The sequence below is a fragment of the Excalfactoria chinensis genome, chromosome 9 (genome assembly GCF_039878825.1).
Source record: "Excalfactoria chinensis isolate bCotChi1 chromosome 9, bCotChi1.hap2, whole genome shotgun sequence".
NCBI lineage: Eukaryota > Metazoa > Chordata > Aves > Galliformes > Phasianidae > Excalfactoria > Excalfactoria chinensis.
The window spans coordinates 3,338,869-3,358,486 of record NC_092833.1 but is presented as its reverse complement, the minus strand read 5'-3'; the positions used below and the strand labels follow the sequence as shown (position 1 = coordinate 3,358,486).

The 19,618-nt window shown below is 42.9% G+C and overlaps 1 protein-coding gene across 2 annotated transcripts in view; it reads left to right on the top strand.

The window, feature by feature from the left end:
• Positions 1-3,431: 3,431 nt before the first annotated feature.
• Positions 3,432-19,618, top strand: part of SPSB4 (splA/ryanodine receptor domain and SOCS box containing 4) — an 81,193-nt gene continuing 65,006 nt past the window's right edge. For both annotated transcript variants that reach the window (XM_072344493.1, XM_072344494.1), the window contains exon 1: positions 3,432-4,003. The gene's annotated coding sequence lies outside the window, so the exon portion shown is untranslated. The remainder of the gene's footprint in view (positions 4,004-19,618) is intronic.

Genomic DNA, 19,618 nt, shown 5'->3' with positions numbered 1-19,618 from the left:
CATTTATGTAAGCAGTCATTTCCTAATCTGTGTGGGCTTTCAGTGTTGTGGTTCTACAAGGTTTTGCTCAAAGAAGTAAATTCTAACTTCTGCCCAGTGACCTGGGAGAGCAGATCTCTGTCTTGTAGCCATTTCTCAGCTCACTGAGATGTAAGTGTCCTAGCTTCCTAGTTAATAGCTTTGATAGAGTCCAAGTAGCAGTGGTAAAGTTTGCTACAAGGACAGATATGGTAGAGAAGCTATGTCACCAGGCAGTGCTTTTCATATGGATTTCTAAAATCTGTGAAGAGACCAACTCATCATAATTTTCTATTTCTGTTTCTTTATAAGAATGATGATTACAGTATTACTCTACTGAGGGGGTTGTTAGAAAAAATGCAGAATTCTAAAGCCCCTTAAATAGAAAACATGGTGCAAGAAATCATGGTATTTGCAATTCATAAATCTCAATTCTATGTTTGTGTTGTTCTGTGGATTTAGAGGTGGGTTTGCTTGCCTGCTTGTGCTGCTGCAGGAACCAGAGCAGACATTGCTTTTTGGATATACCCAGAAACCAAGAGAGAGAAAAATCATAGTAAATGGATTTGTTATTTAGAGGGGTTGTAGAGTCAGAGCTCAGTATTCATCTTATGTGTGTAGGAAATGCTTCCTGATCATTTTTATGTGGAGCTGAAGGTGGATGAAGGTTCAGCCATGCTGTAAGTGTGGAATTTAACAGGGAGATGAACATGTATGGGAAGAACCAACCGGCAATTCACTGCTTTTGGTCCATTTGCCAGGCTCAAATGCCAAGGTACAACTTCAAATTATGATTCTTGTGCATGACCTAAGCAGAAACAAAATGTGGCCTTCTCCAATCTAAATCAACTTCCATTCTCTTACCCATTCCTAGGCAGCAGTGGGTGGCTTCTCTGACTAGTCTGCCTGGCAATTCCAAGCAGAGAGGAGAGGCCAAAGGTTCTCACTTGCACCTCACAGTAGTGTTTCCTAGTCAAGTGGGAAATCATGTATACTATTCTTAAACTTTAATCAGTCAGGTACATTGTTCTTTTTCTTTCGGAGTGATTTTTATTTTGTGAGGATTATCAAAGAAGTGGAAGGTGTTGATAATGTGAATAATGCATGGTACTTATGACAAGTCTGAATTCTTTCCTTCACAGTGTGCAGGTCCAGGAACTGCACCACGTGGTTGATTTTGATGACTTTATGCATTACAGAGTTTATCTTGAAAGGTTCATAGTGCTGTCTTACAAACCTGTGCCTCTTCCTCTCCTCCCCAGTTACTGTATCAGTAATAGATCAGCTCAGAAGAACATGCCATATCTGTGTTGTGTTCCAAGTCTTTTAAAATCCTACTTGTATTTTAAGTTGTCTGTTTCCTGTTCCTTTAATGATCAGTGTGGAGAGGTATATATATATTCTCATCTACATATGAGGCACATGTATAGTCTGATCTATATACAATAGTGTGTTCTAGCCCTCATTAATCAAAATGACACTTTCTACAGCCTGCATTTGCACATGAAGTGTGTTCCCAAAACTCTGTTCTGCCTGATTGATCTCTGCATCGTTCAATGTTCAGACCTAGGTGTCTAAAGCTAGCTGGAAAGATACAAAAGTTGGCTTCTAATGGGATTTTTTTTCATCTTTTCTTTGTCAAATTGGTATCACAAACTGTGCAGAAGGACTTTCCAAGTTTGCTTTTTGTACTGAGCTTGGCACAGACAAGAACAACCACATCTCTTCCTATGCTGAAAGTTATACTGCCTACTTCCAGAGGAGGTGCTAGGAGACACTGCCGCACTGGGAAGCTGCTTAAGGAAAAGAATTCTGTTAGAAACTGAAGAAAAGAAAGCAAGGCACAGGTTTTCCCCCTTAACTGTTAAACATTGCCCATTCTAAAGTTTTTCTCCCAAATGAAAGCCGAGGGGTAGATCCCACTGGTACTCAAGAGAATCACAGGATTTAAATTCAGTAACTTGTCCACTAGGAAAGAATATGGAAGACTGCTTGTTCCAAGATTTCCCACTGGGTGTATATAAACTAGCAGCCACCTGAGTGAATGCGGAGCAGGAGAAAACCTTTTCTAGGCTTGAAGAACTTTGGAACATATGGAGACCTCCCATTCATCTATTTAATACATGGCATACATTGGTGGCTGGGATGTATGTGTGTACGCAGGGCCAGGAGGGACAATTTAATATTAGTCCTGCTTTCTACATAGGTTTGGTGGATGTTCTGAGTGTGGGAGCCCTGCAGGCACCTCCAGATCCCCACAGAAGCCCACTGCCATCATCTTACACTTGTCCTGCCCACATGGAATGTGTGAAACAAATGGTCTTTTGTACTGCAGCTCATCCTGAGCTATCTTGGCTGAGGACTCAAAGAATTTGCAGCTTTAAGGTCTGAGAATTGTTTATGGTGTAAGCACAGCCATTTTTCTTGTCCTGTTTAGTTTGTTGGATTTGCTGAAGTCTGTAGACTTCAGTAAAAAAAAAAAAAGTAATGTGAAAATAAATATCATCATGAAAAACAGTGTAAAAATTCCTTGCACTCTTCACCCCAGAAGTAAAGAGCATAGATAGCATTGGAGGAAGTAGAATTTGAGGAAAAATACCATTGGGAAGTACTGTAAGTTGTTCACCTCTGTAAGCTTTTACTGTCTCTTTCTACAGGAGACATCTATTTCATGTCTCCCATAAGGAATGCAATGTAAGGACTACTACTATGTCCTTAATCTTCATTGGTTCCCTCCTTATAGTAAGTTTTGGGGAGGGACGTAGGTAGGCGGTGCAAGGAGAAGCTGCTCCTGAAATGAGATGTGTGGATCTATGAGCCGAGCAGGGTGTGTGAGGGAAAGCACACCATCTGCACGGTGCTTGCTGGCAACCACATGCTTGGCAACTTAGAGCCAGGGTTATTAGGATTAAAAAAACACTGGTGTTTCAAGTTAGCGTTTAGAGATACTGGTGAGCAGCGATGGAAGTGCTCACGTTTTGACTCTTGTGTACCTTTCAGGGGTTTGACGGAACTCGCTCTGGTCGTGACTCAGCGCTTACCTGGAAGCACGCGTTTATTTTTGGCATCCCAAAGTGTAAATCAGCTGCCTGTACACAGCCTAGAGAGACGGAATACTACAGAAACCCCCCAGCAAACCCCACGAGCACGCACGCTTGCTTAAGTTTCCGCGGACCGCTGCCCGTGCAGCACTGCGCGTCCGTCCTTTCCCGGTCAGCAGCTCAGCGATCCCGCATGCTGGGCTGCGCTGCCCCGAAGCGGGCTCGGGGCGGTTCCGGCTCCGGGCGGGCAGCGGCGCTCCGCGCCCTCCGTGCAGCCGAACCCCGGGTGCCCGGGGCCGAGCTCCCCCTCGGCGCGGGTCCGCCCCGGGCGCCCGCCCGCGGACGGGAGGGCCGGGCCGGGGGGAAGGGGCGTCGCCATCTGGTGTTAATTCCCCGGCCATTGGATTCGTGACCCGCCGCGATGAGATCAGCGGGATCGGCTTTCGCGAGGGGGCACGGCGGTCCCCGCCGCCGCTCTCCCCAGCTGCGTCGGCTCTCGCATGCGGCGGCGGGCGGCGCTGGGGGAGGCAGCGCGCACAAAGCCCGGTAGCCGCGCCAGGCCGCCTCCCGCCTGCACCGGGCACCGGGCGGGGCTCCCGGCGGCCCGGCCCGGCCCAGCCGAGCGCGGCGCAGCAGAGCGGGGCGCGCCGCCCCGGTCCCGCTGCCCACCCCCGGGCGCCCTGCCCGCCTCGCCGCTGGGCCGTGGCTCCGGGCAGCGCCGTGCGCCAGCGCCCGGCTCGTCTGCGCGCCTCCCGGAGCAGCTCCTGGCGCGGCGGGGTCTCCTGCCCCCGGGGGAGAACCGCGTGGGGAAATTCTTCTGCGAGTCGCGGCGAGTTTCTTCTTGGTCTTCGAGTTTGTTTACTTACAGCTCGCGTCCTCTCCTCTGGATTGCCCTTCTGGTCGCATAACGGATCCGTAGAGTTGCTTTGATGGTTTTTTTTATGGTAAGTTTGGGACGGATAGGTTCATGTGCTTTTTATAGTTCTGTGTTTTGTTGCACGGGAAGCCTGTGGAGATGAGGTGCATTTTTACACGGCTGTTCTCCATGCTGGTGTTAGAAGAAATACATTTCCGGAATGTTTCATGTTTTCTACTGTAACGTTTTGAAGAAGGAATTACTTATTTGTCTTGTAAAAGAGGATTGTTCCTAGATGTTAGCTTAGCTGAAGATTTAAGTTTCTTATAAACTTGTGTTGATTTGACTTTATGCTGGTGAAAGCAAACCCTTCTGCTGCAAGCTACTATTTGGCAGTTTTTAGTTGGTCCTTTTTCAGGTACTAAAACCTTGGCTTCGCCGTTCAGATTGGCTGGAAATATTGAGCCATCTCTTTGTGAGGGGAAGAGGCAACTCGATTCGTATGCGAGGCTTGACTTGCCACAAAGAAAGGTATTGCCCGAATCCATCCTCTTGTTACTTCTAAAAACTCCTGGTGCTGGCGTGCAGCGATTCCTGTGGCCGAGGGCTGGAGGACCGCACGCTGCGCTCTGCCCCATTCATTCTCTAGGATCGCCTGTGTGTCAGCGCGGCAGAGGAAGTTGATGTGGCAGTGTCCGTGCTGGCAGCGAGTCTCTTCTTTTCCTTTGTGTTTAGTACTTGTGCTTGGAGTGCTATGCGAGGAAAGTGTCCTTTGTGTGAGGATGGCTGGTCACTGGTTTGATGCTGGCTGCAAAGTGTAAGTTGCGACTGATATTTTCACAGCGTGTTTGCCGTGGGTGACAGAAATGATCCCTGATAAGGTGTATGCTGGCTGTGAAAGACTTTATCCTCTAGGGAGTAACCAGCCTCGTGGAGCCGTTTGTTGTGCTTGGGGCTGGAGCTTGCCCCGCTTCTTCAACTATTTCAAAGGATGCTGCATTTTTAATGTTGTTTCTGTAACTAAAGCAGCCTGTCAGAGACATGAATATCAGATTGCTGTGACATTATTTGGTGCTGCTGACACAATAATGCCAGATACCACACATTCTCTTAACAACTCAAAGTTTTGTACCTGGCATTGGTACTAGTGCAGTTTTCTTAGTGGCTGACATGCTTCAGAGTCCTGCTGCTGGCTGTGCTAGGCTGGGTGCAGGCTGACAGCTCCCACATCATGGGGATGAGTGGCAGAGCTTCACAGCCTTGCCAAAGCCCTCCTACAGGTGTATGAACATTGCTGGGCTCTGTCCTGCAGGCCTGGCATCAGTGCAGTCTATGAGTCTGTGGTTGTCTTTGTTAATGTCACCCATGCCCATTTAGGAGCCCCAGGCTTCCTGTCCAACAAGACTGGGGCTTTGATGTAATCAGGCTGTTCTTGCTTTCTGCAAGTAGCCCTTGAGAGTTGAGGATTTTGTTTGCTTGCATTGGGTTTTTGATTGTTTTATGTGCAGAAACGCAAAAACAAACAACAAAACCTCAACCCTCCAGTGAAGCACTGTCTGAATATCTTGCTTCCTGAAGGAATCAGAGCTGGTGATTTTTTGATCTGACTAAATTAGTCATGATTTGTGTCCTGTGCCACACAGGAATTTCTGAGCCATGGGCTGCCTCTCCCATGACTCCAAATGCTGCAGCTCATTAACTTATCAGGCCTCATTGTTGCTCTATGAACTTCTGAAATGGATTTTCCATGTGCCAAGTAAAATCAAGCAAGCTTTTTTTGTCTTATTTTCTTTTGCAATGACCATTTGCCCCTCTTCTGTGGGTGGGTCACTGCCCTCTTTCTGTGGGGAAGGAGACTACTTGGCACAGTAGAACTCAGTGCCAGATTCCAGAGGGCTGTTTGAAGATTGCTTAGGTTGGATCTTTTTTGTTGTTTCTTTTTTAATTGAGACAGCTGGAGACTTTTCCTGTGCCTACACACGTAAGGTACAGTAACAACAATGGAAAAAGAAAGCAGGGCATGGTTTTCTGATGCTTTTACAGTTAAAATTATTTGATTAAAGTGATGAGCAACAGTGGTTAGGCACCCAGCTGTCGTCTTAGTTCCTCTTCATCAAGGTTAGAGTGAAAAAGAGGTTTTCAGTCTGAGGAGATGCCTTTACCAGAGCAAAGTTCTGTACCTTGGGTTGCATTTAGTCTGCATTTTCTCTTTAGCTCATTTGGCTGCTTGCTGCTGTTCACTGACATCTTTTAATCATGTGCTTTTGTGCTCTGGCAGCATCACTTCAGGGCAAATGTGAGGCTTCTAGAGCACTTGTGGGTGCCCATCTTGAATAATGGCAACATGGAGCAGTGTTGCTATTCACTTCCATTTCCTCCTTCACCTAGTGGCTATAAATGTACTCTTCTTAATATAATATACACCAAAGGGAAACGTAGAGGTTTGACGTAAATGTTGCTGGACTTCATAAGCCCTGGCTGAAGGCCAGAGAGAGGTGGATGGCAGAGGGGAGCATGAGCCTGGTCCTGCTGGCTGCTCTGTGAACTGGGGCTCTGTGCTGGTGGAACTCGGCTTAGATTGATGCAGCTCATTTAGTTCCGTTTTGCTGGGCTACGTTAATACAGCACACAGCTTGAGGCTAATGGAAATGTAGGCCACACATGTTGTCCTGGGGTCTTAAAGTATTTATTAAGCTAGTGCAGGCCCATTTGCTGTTCTGAAACCGGTTAAAGAAATGAGGTTGTTTATTCAACCAGTAGCCTTAAGTCAAAGCTCAATATACGGTTGCTATGCATAGCTAAATATTTGCTGATAATTCTGTAAATTACTGTTGTTGGACTTACTGTTAGGAAATAAACTTGTGCTGTAGACTGAAACTTGCCAGACCAGATAGCTACCTCACCCACACGTATTTTTCATGGGATTGTGTATGTTGCTGAGAGCAACACAGCATATACATGTCTTTCAGCGAAGACTTAAAGCTGTCTTTATAAAATGTGGTTTAAGGTAGGAGGAGCTCTGGCTGATGTATGAGCACTGCTCTGAAAGCAGTGCTTCCTGTTTTATGATGTTAGCTCATGATGTCAGAAGCAGATGTCGCTGGTATGGCAGCAGAGGTTGAATCTTCCCACCAATTTTCTGTTGCATTTTGTTGCTGTGTGACAGATGGCAGCATGACAAAATGGCATCTGACATGGAAATGCAAATGAAACAAAGGTGTGGAACAGAATTCCCCCATGTGGAAAAAAATGGCACCCACTGACATTCATGGATGCTTGCTGAATGTTTCTGGAGACCAAACAGTGGATATGAGCAGTGAGGCCTGAGCAGGACTTTCAGCTAAGAACTGTCAGAATCTGATTGGCAGTATTTGCTTAAAACCAAGTGTCTGTATTTCAGCTACTCCTTTCTGTTACAGGCTGGGCCTGCACATCAAGGTCATTAGAAAGAACTCACTTCCTTCCTGTTTTTTGCCAACTTCTGGACCAAAAAATGGAGTAGTAGGTTCTAGCGTACTTATATTTATATGTGTATTTGGGGCTTTGTGCCATTTTTCTTAAAGGGATGTTTTCTTTGCCTCAGAGACCAGTGCAGTTCATCCTTTATGTGTTCACTTCCTTAGTGAGAAACATGGGTGTTCAGTGTTGACCTAGATCTGTTCATAATTAAGTCAGCTGAACTTAAACTAAAGCTAAGCAGCAGCAGTTATATTTCCTTCTCTTTTGTGTATCTTTGAGTTGGATGCTGTAGGCTAATCCTGTTCATGATGGGTGTCAGGTGCCGAGTTGGATTGTGTTGTGCTACAGTGAGGGTGACTTAGCAACTTTATCTTTGAGGATTTGTCAGAGGCTGAGTGACAAGTAAGCTTTGGTGTGCAGCATAAAACGTGGCAATGAAATCCATCTTTTGAGCTGACTGCAGACTAATTCTTGCAGAGCCATACGGCAGACTGTCTAGTTGAGTTCACTATCTTGTGACTTTCCAGAAGAGTGTTCTTGTTGGCTACCCAAGTTTCAAATGCGCTTGCATGCTGTTTTGACTGGGCTGTCGCTTTCTATTCTAACAATTCCTAAGTAACGTCATGCAAAGAGACTTTGAGAGATGTCCCACCTTTATCCCGCCTTGCCAGAAGAATATGGATTTTCCTTCCTGCAGAAGTAGGGCCATGTCCTGAAACGTAACCAGGATCTGGACTGTTCTAGCTCTGTCTTCTTTAACTTTTTCCTTTGTGTTATCTGCTGATCTTTCTCAGCAGCTGGATGCGCTAGAAAGCTTGAAACTTTTCTATCTTAAGTCTTCAGTCAAGGGTTGTAATGTAAAAGGATTGTTGACATACACTTTACTATTGCTGTTTCCTTAGATTTCAGTATTGTCAGTCTCTGAGGCTGTTAACATCTGGGTAATATTAATTGTGGTAGTCACGCTTGTAATTCACAATGTACTGATCATTCATTAAATATTTATATAGTCCTTGCTTTTGATGTTGCAAGATAAAAAGGGTGTGTTTTCTGTCATCTTTCCTATTCAAAAGCAAATGGCACACCGAGGCTGCTGGTTATTTACAATGTTTAAAATATCAGATAAAGAATTTCCTCTGTACTTTGGTCAGTGCTAGCATAACTGTTTCCTGTAATCTTAAAAATCTTACACTTAGCTCATTGATGATTTGAATAAAGTAAGATTCAGCACTGTAATCACAGAGATCATCTATCAAAGATGCGAAAATGTGGATGTATCTGGAGAAAAGGTGGTGAATTCAGTGAATCAACAAAGTATAAAAATTCATCAGTTTTAAGAAATGAAATATGAAGTGTAAGCAGTTTTCATAGGCAAGGGGCACGGATGAAATCAGCAGTTTCTGTGAGATACCTGTGGGTGCTTCAGCCCCTTGCTGTGGGACATAAGTGCTGCTATGGAAGTGTCCCTCACCTCGCCTGCTGGAGCAGCTCCTGCTTAGTGGTGCTGGGAGTAGAGAAAGTGGATGAGATTGCTGCCTTGAATTCCTGTCTATGGACAGTGTGGTCTTTTTGTTTTATGGTGTTTTGTTGTTGTTTTTTTTTCCAGCAAGCCATCTATAGCACTGATAATTGGCTTGAGTTTCCTACCCTTAGATTAACAAGAACTAGCAATTTATTCACTCGTATGCACTTCATTCCAGCAAAGTTGAATGAAAGTGCAAGAGAAGAAGAAATTTGTATCTGCCAAGCTGTCACAACTTGACTATTGGAAGGAAACACCAAAGGGAAATTGAAGCTGAAGTGTATCGACACTCCATAGATATGAGACTTACTGATCTGGCTTTTACTTCTGTACTCCATCCACATTCTGCTAATAGAGGATGCTGGACGAGGAAGCTTCAATGAAGCCAAGTCAACACGCTCCCTTAATTTTTAAACTCTGTTTTTAAGTTGCAGTGAAGTGGCTTTAAACTCATGGGAGTTAGACCCAGGGTTGGGCAGAAATGTCACAAAGTAGCGAGCACAGGCTAATATGTAATTACTGACGCTTGCGTCAGGATATGAGACTTTCTCTTGCCCTGCAGCTAGAGATTGCTGAGATCGGTAGATTGCTGTAATCTCCTACAGGTTGTTCTGCCTGTGCATGGAGAGGTCTACTCCTGCTTCTGCGTATGGATGAAGATAAGTGAATTGATCGTTTGTTTGTTTTGATTGTTAGAGTGGGAAGTGTGCTGCCTAAATCTGCCATCTAAATTTAGATGCCTGAATTAGGAATGCAGGAAACAAAGTAGTGAGTATAGCAAGTAGCTCATTTCCCCCGGAACCTTGCTGGCAGTATAGACACTGGGACATTTACTCTTTCAAGTATCTAAACTGTGCAGAGCAGGCATCTGTTTGCACCTGTTATGAAAAGTGTGTGTGGGATGCTTCCTCTGGATATCCTTACACCAAGACATAACTGACATTTAACAACACTTTCATCAGAGTTCCCACTTAAGTGGCCTTCACAAGGGATATTCTGCTTGCATGTTTTTGATCTGAATGTTTGCATATAGTGGGGTTTGATTCCACAGCTGTTCTGTGTTTGGTTTCTGAAGAAATGTGGTGTGCTAGAATCAAAGCTGAGGTCTATTGTATAAAAATATTTGTTGTTAAGCGATTACTATTACAGCAAAGGTGTTTGGGGTGACAGGCTCTTAGCAGAATTCAGGTCTTGCATTTAAGTCTGTAATGGTGCAAGGATATATTTTTATTGTATGTAACAACTAGCTTTTTAAATAAAGCAGAATATCTTTTACTTTAATCACTCTGCCTTATAACAGAGAAAAAAAAAAAAAAAATGTTGTTTTGTAAGAACCCCAGCTCTGTGTTTTCTAGAATGACATTTTAATTGAATGTTATGTTATTCTGGTGGGTTCTTACCTGTTCCTCAGCCTACAGAATCAGCTGTGCTATTAAAGATGATAAACTTCTGTCCTATTTGTCCTATCAAACAAATATTCAGTGAGAAAGGAAAGGAAATTACTACTTCTACTGGTTATTTTTAATTTCTAACTCACATTCAGCTACACTTTTCTTGTTTACATTGAACACTGTACAGCTGCTTCATATGCGGTACATGAATAGCTTGTAAATAACAAAAGTAGGTTTAAATTTCATACATGTACTTAGCAAAACTAATAGCTGGTAATCAGCCTAATGGCTGATGATAGATTGTGCAGTGCCAGCAGGGGAGCTTGTGCCCAGGAAGAGTAACACGAGATTGGGAATGGCTAGAGAATAGTTGGTGAATTTGGCGCTTTCTTAATTCCCTCAATTAACTTGATTAAGTAGCTTAGTTTTAAATAGACAGAATTTGGGGATTGAAAGTTCTCTCATGTAGTATTTCCCACTGCCTTAGAAATTAATTCCTTTTGTCTGTGTAAAGCAGGTGGCCTTGGTTGTTCCTGTGTTCTGCATGGACGTGAAGTGGTATATGCTTAATATGAGAGGCACACACAGCCTTTTTTCCTCTGCAGTTGGGCCTAGGCAGTAGTCATAAATCATAGTGATTTCTGTACAGTGCAGTTGAATGGTGACTGACTACCATATTTTATTAATATTGAAAGTTCCCTGTGCTTACTTTGCTATTAATTTTTCCTTGCAGAAGACCATGCTGTGTTGGTTTTGGTTTTTTTTTATGTTTTTTTTTTTTTTTTCCTTTTACTCTGCTTCAGAGCTGTGCTTGCAGTGTAAGACAAGCTCCAAATGCAGTCCTCTGGTGTGTGAGCTAGTTTTAGCTAGTGTGCTGTGGTAGAGCCTTGCCTTAGCACTGCCTAGGAGCATTTTAGGCATGAGATTCCTTATTGAAGAACGTTGTGTACTGTGTCCCAGCTATAGCATTTGAGGCTGTCTTTTCTCATTGCTCTTGAATGTCTGTGTTGGCTGCAGCTGTGGCACAGTTCAGTAAATATTTTTCCTCTTCTCCTTGCCTGATTGCTCCTGTGTTCTTCTGACCACTGTTTTAAGGCAGCGGTTCCCAAACAAGGGAATCTTAGCAACTGCTTGGGAGGATACCTGAGATTCCTGGCTTCACCAACAGTGTCCTTAGCAGATACATCCTCTTCCCTACCCAAAGTCTATGTCTTAATAGCATTGGGTAAGGAATTGGGATAGGGATGCTAGATAGGAAAGTTAGATGGTAGCACAGAGTTCTTCCTCTCTCTGCTTTCTAGTTTTTTTCCCTTTCTAGTAAGGGTTGTGGTCATGTTGGAGAATCTTATAGTATTTTCTGTTTTGTAGAGCTCAGAAAAGCAACCTGAGCCAGAACCAATTTCTGCATGTCGCCACAGCCCCTGGTGCTACTTGGGAACTTATTCATCATCAGCTGCTGCAGCACAAATATGCCTCAGTTCTACCAGTACGTGGCCACAAATGATTTTGAATGATTTTCTGAAGAAATTGAAGTACTTTTGCAGTACTAGATGTTTCAAGATCATTAGCTATCACATCGATTTTCATTAAAGCCACGTGGTAGATTTGGAAACTGGGATCTGTGTTTCTGTCTTATTTTTGCTTACAAGAATTTCAGAGCTAAGACCTTGACACTATTGCAAACTTATCTCTTCCTCTGTATTATACTGTGCTACCCAAAAGCCATGACATAATGTTTAGTAATGATGGTTAATCTGTGCATTTAGATTGAATCAAGTATATGCTGCCTGATGAAAGTTGGTAGATGGGTGTGATTCTGTGGTCTGTCTTTTCAGCAGTGCTGGGGGGCTATGCTAGCCTGAAAAGCTTGTGCGGTGAGGTTGGATGTAAACATCTTAACCTAGTGCTAAACAGCAGGAATAATGTCAGAATGGTTTTGGTGGTCTTCATGTTTGCATCTGTTTCTTCTCTGTTCTTTATGTTGCCTATGAGAAGAACATTAAGTGAGTTAGTGTGTTGGTTCTATGCTGTATGAGATGAATTCCACTATCTCCTCTAATTTTAGCTAGAGTCACTTTTTATATTCATTGCAAACTGGGCTTTACAGACTTTAATTTTATCCTAATGATGAGCTCATGTACATCACAGAATCTAAATTTTGCCAGATTAATCCCACCCATGGGTCAGGTTAATGTTTCCAAATGACAAAGTCAGCTGTAAATAAATAAGTGCTCTTTCAGGATGTAGTGGGCTGGTGCCAGAGGAGAAAATAGAAACAGCATCTGCTGGAGATTCCCTGTGGTGATGACTATGAAGGGGAGGTCAGGAGAGCTTGTATGGAGAGGTGGGGTGGGGGCAAAGCTGTAGTTCTTAGGAAGAAGGAAAATTCATGATGGTAGCACATGGAGGTCTTTCCTTCTGTTACGCAGCTGGGAATAGTTTAGTGTAGAAGCTTGTGTCTCAGTGACTAATGAAAGCTGGTTAGCTTTTATAAACAATCCTGTTTAATTGCAAATACTTTGAGGATGTTTTTTTGTTTTTTGTTTTTTGTTTTTTTTTAATGAATTGTTGAGTCCTAACATGAGAGTCAGATGTAAGTTCACTGAGAGTCAGATGTAAGTTCACTGGGAAGGCTGCATGGGAAAGCAAGCTGTGACTTCCAGACTTCTTGGAAGAAGGGCTTCACTATACTAAACAGCTGACAATGTGGCACCTGGAGAAAGGATGGGAAGGGAGAGGGAGGGTGTGGGGAGACAGGGGTTGTAACAGGCAGGCCCTCTGCCATAAGCTTGTGTTGAAGAAGATATGCATTAGAAGTGAAATATCTGTTCTTTCCTTCCCTCATGTTCATGAACTCTGTTTCCTCCCATGTATGTGCTGTTCTAGAAAATGGTAAAAGAAACCAAATCTAGCTCTGATAGAGTTGAAAAAGAATCATTTTCCCAATGTTTGTTTCATAGTTTAGGCCACATCAGGTGTGTTATGGTTTTATAACTCATTGGGAAACCAGATATCTCTTCTTCCTGAAGATTGTCTCATAACCATGAAGACATTTCTAAATGTCACTTTAATTCTTTATTATGTTGGAAACCAAGGTGGTCTGTACATCCCATTGCAGTCTGGAGTTTCAATACTTTTTCCAGAAGAACTCTGCTTTTTTTTTTTTTTTTTTTCCCCCCTCTGTTGCTGGAGTTTAGTTTTTTCACTCTGTGCATGGTGCTACTGATCCAAACTTAGCCTGAGCGTATTCTCTCCAGGGCAAAGTGGGGCCTGCCTGAGTTACTAGAGAGCTGGTACCTGGCAAATTTAGATAATGGCTTGAAGATTCTTTGTAATCATATCCATTTTTATTACTATTATTATTTCATGTAAAGTTTTATTAGGAGCGTACACGTTTTTGTGTAGCTTTGGCAAGGCTTCCAGCATACTGTGCTGATTGTTTTAGTTCACTGGCAGTATACATAGACACTGAGTATTGATTATCTTTTTCTTACTATCAGAAATTGTATCCTGGTACAGCTTTTTTCCAAATCATTTGCTTTTTTTTATTTTTTTTTTCCTCCTTCCTCTCTTTTCCCCCAGTGCATTCAAGAATGAAATAAAATTAGTAATGAAATACTGCTTGAAAGCAAAGTCTCTGCAGAAGACTGCTTAGTGGCAGGAACTTAAGAGGGAGGTTATTTTGAGAAACAGCCTTTGCAATGGAGCTTATGGATCAGTCTGTGTTGAGACTCCTGTAGGTAGGCACAAAGCTGATTTATTTCTATCCATACCTCTATCAGGAAGTCTCGTGGGTTGCTTTGTTTTAAGTACTTCCCTGTGGTCAGAAATATCTGGAATTGTTGGCACTTGTAGCATGAAATTCTTCTAGGATGTGCTTTGTTAGGTCAGTGGTAAGGAGATGTAAACACTTCTCGGCATGACAACATCTTTCACTATGGCTTTTTCTAGTTCTAGCAGTGGAAAGTCTAGGCAATGGGGATGCGTTTTCCTGTGTAAAATAGTATTTGTTTGAGAAGTCATCCCTTTTTTGTCTAGCTCTGGCAAAATGGAAGGTCCAGAAAAGAAATAGCAGTTTGCCTGGTCTCTCCCAGGGGAGGACCTGTCCTGGGTCCTCACACAGGCAACCCTTGTGCCTTCGGGGGTCAGAGATGCTTACTGTGAGGGGACCTAAGTGGCTGTACAGCTTTAACTCTTTAAGTCCCTGTGGCCTTTCCCAGACTCCTTTGCATTACTAAATGCTCTGCTTCCTTAATTAACAGAAAGCACGGCAAAATACTGCCTTGTAAAATGAGGAAGCTTTTAAGTGTATGAGAAGAAAGAATTTTGTAGTTGGATTTCAGGTGGTTGGTTTCTATTTTATTACTCCTTCGTTCCCATTTGTCTATGGAATTGTTCACTACTGACAGTTGGGCTTTAGCAAAGCCATGTTTAAGACAGATGAAGTTTGCTGCTGTTGCTGTTTTTTCTGTTCTTTTTACTTTTTTGAGAAATATTTGTTTATATAAGAGGAAGTTGTTTGGTCTCTTTGTCAGAGCTCAGGAGCTCTGTGTCACTTTGTAACCTCACTTGGGAAATATAAAACCGTCATAAATCAGTTCATGGTCTGAATTTCTGATGCTGCTTCCTTAAGATGTGTAGAGTCTGTTTACTTTACCTCTGTTCTTTAAAAGAAGTCCCTCTAGAAACTGCAGGACTAATGAAGCGTTTCTTCCTGCTCCCTTCAGGACCTGAAGTCTGCAGGATGCCTTGCCTGCAGTTACAGCTTGAAGTAGGCTTGTTGGGTTCAGTGCTTCTTCTCAGCCATTGGCTTGCAGTCCAACCTGACAGTCCGTGTGGTCACTTGCAGGGTGCCTGTCCACTGCCCAGCTGCCCCTTCAGTTGTAATGTAGTTACTCTGAGCGGCTGCTGTTCAGACTTGGCAGGGGGTGACTGCTGGCTGAAGTAGTTAAGGGGGAAGGGTTAGGAGGGATGCAGATGGTGTGATTGTGTAAGCCTATTTTCCTATTAGACAAAAGAATACGCTTTTGTTCAGAATGGAACTTGTTCTCGTGCATTCATCCTCAACATGTTTGCAGAGTACAATGGCTGGGTGCCCTCCAGCCCTGCCCTCCCCCCCCCCCCCCCCATGACACCCTGAGTGCAGCAGTGGCTTCCCTGAAGCCTGTCCCAGCCTGCCTTGCATCAGGCTGAGCAGCTCGCTGCAGGGAGCCCATCTCCAACGCCTGGCCAGTGTGTTTGGCCAGAGAAACAATATGTTTCTGTCACTGGAATTTGGCAGCTCTGCTGGAATTATTAAAGCCATCCAGGTCAGATCAGGAGCTGCTTGGTATGCGCTGCTTCAGCTGCAGTGTTGGATGTATTTGCCAGTGGCCCACCAGCAGTGAGCATCTGACAGGTATTGTTTCTCAGCTTTTGCTCCAATTCACATGAGCACTGAGCAGTGTAAGCCTTCAAAGCACTACAAGCAGATGAACATAGTCTGGTCATTCCAGCAGCACTGTAACTTTTAAGCCTTCAGTGAATTAGTTTTAATAAATGGTACAGAGGCTAAGAACTCACTCAGCTTACTCATCGATGGCTAAACACACAGGCATTGTGGAGATGAAAAACCTCTTGCTGAATCTTTTAAGTCTGCAGCAGCCTTGTGATTAAAACAAGAATGTTTTTACTTACTCTCATCTTTTACCGTAGAAGTGACCCTTGAAAATCACCTGTACACCTCGGCTTCTTCATGGTTCAGACTCACCAGGTGTGGGTAATACTGAGTCTTGCAGTGACTTAGCCTGGAGCTGAGGGGCCAGCTTTTCACTGGAGTACACTATTACTGTTCCTGCAGTTGTGATAAGGTTCTGGAGAGCAATCGCATTAAGCTGGGGGTGTGCTTGTTTGTCTGATAATCTCTGCAGTCTTTGGAGCTCCCCTCAGCCCAAGGAGCAGTTCTGGCACGCCCCCTGTGATGTGAACTGGCTGTGTGACCAGCGTGGTGCTTTCCAGTGGAGTTTTTCTCATCTCTGACTTTGTAACTTTTTTTGCATTTTGAAGGCCATTTGATTCTACTGGAAGTTACATCAAAAGAAATGTAAGCAGATGGAGTGTAGTCAGCTTCATCCACGGCTGGAGTTCTTTGTTTTGAAACCGACTCTGTAAGGGTATCGATCCTATTCAAAGCAGTGGAGTTAAAAGTGTAAAATAAATTACAAACAAACAAACAAAAAAGGTGTTAGGCTGGTGAAAAGTAGTAATGACTGGAGAGAAATGGAGATATTAAAGCTTAATTACTTTTTGAGCTTTAAATCTCATGTGTTCTGACACCTATTGCTATTACTTATTTATTTGGTGAAGCAAATGTAAAGTAGGAAATTATACTGTATAATGCAAAATGGAGCAGAAAGCATAATTTACCTTAGTGGTAAGCTTTATTCATGTATTAATTTGCTCTTTTAATGTAAGTGTGACACTTGAACATTTGAAATATCCACTTCTGGAAGGCATTGACCATAGGGGACAGTTGGCTGGAGGCGAAAAGATGCACGATGCCTTGTCAGAAGGGTGAAGAAGATGTAAACTTATGACTTGAATTCAGATGCTATGACACAGCAAGCGTTTACAGGACTATCTGATGTGTCAGATCAAAGGGCTCGCAGACTTGAAAATAACCTGGCAAAATAAAATGCAAGATTTTACCAACTTCAGTTTCCTGAGACAAATTCAAGGGCATTAGAATGCAGGTGGCTGCAAGACAAAAGGGGAGGAAGGAATGGGTTAGGGGTGGTAGGAAAGTGCAGCAGCTTGAACATGAGTAAGCTGATGGTAATTGTGGAATCACGTGGGTATTCCTGTTCAAAACCCCGGAACAAAAGTGTGTTTCTTTTCAGTAATTTTCCAGTGGAATGTTTTAAATAGTACTGCGTAACAAAAAATTATATGTTTCATTACATTATGTTAGTATAATTGGTTTTCATTTTATATTACTGTATTCTAAGAAGTCATTATGCAAAAAAATAAAAACAAGTATTTTTTGTCATCTTGGGAAATTAATGTTTCCATCTAAACCCAACTTTCAGTACTGCAGAATTAAGTTCTGGAAACCTGCAGAGAGAGAGGGCTGAAAAACAAACTAAAATGTCAAAGCAGCTCAATTCCAACATACAGTAAATGGAAGCGTTTAAAAATATACATTCCACTGTATTTATAGCTATTCAAGATTCTTTCTGAATTCTTCATTATCTGACTAAACTGCTTCTAACTGTGGTGGTACAGATGGTGTGATATTTCAAGTTATTCTAATTCCAAACAACTAAATGCACAATCTATTTTAACAACAAGCTTATCTTGAATTTTGGAACAATTACATTTTTGTAACGTTACAAAACAAGTTACCCTTTATGGATGCACATCCTTGGGATTTTCATGATGTGCATTCCTTTTGGAGTTGAAGAAGTCATGACTTGCTGTTGCAGTGTTCATCCCACATGTGAAATGTTGTTTTGCTAAGTGTGTATGCAACACAAAATGTTATCTGTAGCACGGGATAGCTCAGGGTGTCCAAGCATTTCTGGCTGCTTGCATTGTTACTGTATATTCCCAGTTTGACAAAGGAAGCCAACCTTGTTCAAATATGCAATAAATCAGAAATGTTGGATGCCAGGACCTATAGCTGAAACCAAGCTGGCCAATATTTTAGGGTGCCAAATATGTACTTAATTCATTGTCACCCTCAGAGCAGTGTTGTCATGGTTTCATAGCTGTTTGCATGCTGTGAACATAAGCCATAGACACTCGGCCTCATGCCTTTACATTTTCTGCATGGAGCTAAGGTCCTTGTTCTTTAACTTGTGAAATGCTTTTCATTGGCTTGTCCAGCACTACAGAGCTAGTGTTTCTCTTCTTACTGTCTTGTCTGGAGAGAGGCTAGGACCAGATTCAGAGTGCTGGAACACTTAAGGGATTTGATCTGTTCAGGCACCTGGCGAAAGGACAATGGCTGTGCCCAGGGAGAGGAGGCACTGGTTTGGAGACTTCTGTTGCAGCCCTTACTGTCTGGGAGCCTTTGCCTGCTGGAATCAGTCTATGGCAGAAGGAGCAGTGCTGCAGGAGCTGAATGCATGAAGGCAAAAAGCCAGCCAGATGCAATTGCAAAAAGATTGGGAACCACTGCATAGGAGTTTGCAGTGCTTGCAGGCTGAGGGGTCACCTTCCTGAAGTGAGATTATCTCAGTACTGTTCATTAGGACTTGCCTCGCTTCACTTATTTTGGTGACACATTAGTAGAAGTGACATAAGCTTCAGAATGTTCTAACTGTAGTTTTGCATTATTTCTATGTTATTATTTCTCATCTGTGTTTTTCAAGTTTTCTGCATATGTGGTTCAGGGTAATTGATGGGGAAACATAAACATGAATGCTGAAAGCTGACTTTGCAAGAAAGCATGTTTCTTTTATCAGCAGTTCTGTTCTACTGATGCCAACATACTGAATTGCTAAAAATGCACTGTATTTAATTACAGTGAAGTAATATCCCAGCAAGCTTTTCTTTGCTGAGTATAATTGGTGTTTTTATTGTGAATAACTTCCCTAAATATTTTGGCAGTCTGCATGAAGACAGAGCTAAGCGACGCTGACACACTTTTCCTGTTAGGAGTTGGCTTGTTCTTGTACAGTATGCTTAATCTAATTGTCAGATCCTGACAAAGCCTGGCAGGAGTGCGAGACTGAGACAGAAACGCTTTAGGCTACACCAACTAGCAGTCTTCCCAGCCAGAGCTTTCCAGTTGCTTAGGGACAATACTGGTATGATTCTTTTACTCTTCCAGTGAAAATACTACCTTCTTCCACAAAATATGTTTTAATCACAAGGGTGTCTGATGACATTTAATGTTTCACTTCTAGCCTCTGGATGGATATACTGGAGAGATCAAACCTACTATGCCAAATGGGAATATTTTCTTATTTCTTAACTGCTGTGGTGGTTTGAAATTGCAGGAGGAGCAGCACTCTACGAAGGCAGCATCTTCCAAATCAAATTTCACATTTGGCATTCAGAGCAAAATTATGCAGTGAAATTGTGTGTTGCTTTAATTTTGGGATGTTTATATGTCTATATATGTTGTTCCTGGTAATGATTTTTGACTTTGAAAGGACAAGCAAGGAGCTGAGTTTCCATAAGTAAAGTACCGTGAGGTCATACAAAGTCATGGGAGGTTGATGACAGTGCTATGCTTCAGCAAGTTTTCATCATTTCAGGGGATGTTGAGAAGGTTTGTGACCAAATATTTCTGTAAGTAATCGATCGAGTAGAGCTTAACCTGAAAGGAGCGATCTTATCCCAT